The following is a 1,427-nucleotide window of genomic DNA, read 5'->3' as shown; positions in this document are numbered from 1 at the left end:
TTCCAGGCGCTCGTTCTCTTTCCCAGTGGCGCAGTTGGTAGTGACACAGGTCTGCAACCCAAAGGTCGTGGGTTCAATTCCACCTTGGTCAACATGTTTTTTTCCCTACAAATTAATACACTGTCACAGACCACTAATTCATATTGATCATTTATTACAATTCTGCAAACTTTTATGATTTTACCAGCTTTTCTAATATGGACCTCACATTCTTGTTTACACTTCATGGCACAAATACTCTTCCCTTTAGGCTCTGTGTATGTGTGTGTGTATCAATATTTCTCCCTTTTTAAAGTATTACTCCTCCATAATTGTATTTCTGTTAAATTAAAGTACTTTTACTACATCTTAGTACTTCTGCTCAATCATAGTATTTTGCCAAATCATGGTTTTTGTGCCAAATCATAATATTTGTGTTATGTTATAGTATTACTACTAAGTGGAGGAATTTCTGTCATGTTACAGTATATGTGCTGATTACAGTATTTCTGTATAATAGAATTTTGGCAAATCTCAGACCAACACAAAGTCTGGAAACTCTCCATAGAAAGTCAATGGAGAGCTTGTTCAAAATCACCGCTGGATTTCTCTAATGAGAGGCATTTTCAAATCGTCATATCTCCTTAACGCAGCGAAGTTAAGACATGAGGCTTGTGCCAATATATCTTCAGACACTCCTGACGCTCACAATTCAAGAATTTCTTTCTCACCTATTACCATTTGGCCATGAATTGGGTTTGTTTGAGGGTAGGAAATTCGTCCCTCGCTCAGATTTCTTCAGATTTCAAACTCTGGAAATGAGGCACTTTTTTCTCCCGTCATATCTTTTTGATGGATTTCCACAGAGACCTGAAAATTTCCATGACTGTTCACCAAAGCCTGCTGTCTCTTACGGTGAAAGAATGATATCGATACTCCAAATAGATTTTGAGTTACAAAGCATTGTTTGAGGGCAAGTCAAGGCAGTTTTGGCTTTGCCTCTACTCAGTTATGGTGCATTAGAAGTCAAATATCTTCAATAATTCATATTTTAATGATACATTGTCAACACTTGAAGATTCCCCCATCTCTTCTGAACAAAACGGTGTAAGAATGACTGTTCTAGCCCCTACGGTTAGGAAATTATGGCCATTTGTTTGAGAGGAATCCTCACTATGAGAAATTCACTGCAGAAATCCTGTCTCTGTGCTCTGTGTGTGTAAAAACGGCTGCACCTGTTTTGGCGGGAAAAAGTACACAGCCTCTCTGATTGGTGGATTCAAATTTAGCAGCTCCCAGGCTGCTTGACTGACCTAGAAACTTGATTTTCTCTCCCTGTGTGTGTGTGTGTGTGTGTGTGTGTGTGTGTGTGTGTGAGACAGAGAGAGGGAGATAGAGAGGGCGAGAGAGAGTTTTTATGGGAGCATCTTATTGTATGATTTAAATTC

Source organism: Oreochromis niloticus, unplaced genomic scaffold, assembly GCF_001858045.2.
Source record: "Oreochromis niloticus isolate F11D_XX unplaced genomic scaffold, O_niloticus_UMD_NMBU tig00003954_pilon, whole genome shotgun sequence".
Lineage (NCBI taxonomy): Eukaryota > Metazoa > Chordata > Actinopteri > Cichliformes > Cichlidae > Oreochromis > Oreochromis niloticus.
The sequence above is the reverse complement of the archived record's forward strand: the minus strand, read 5'-3'. Positions refer to the sequence as shown.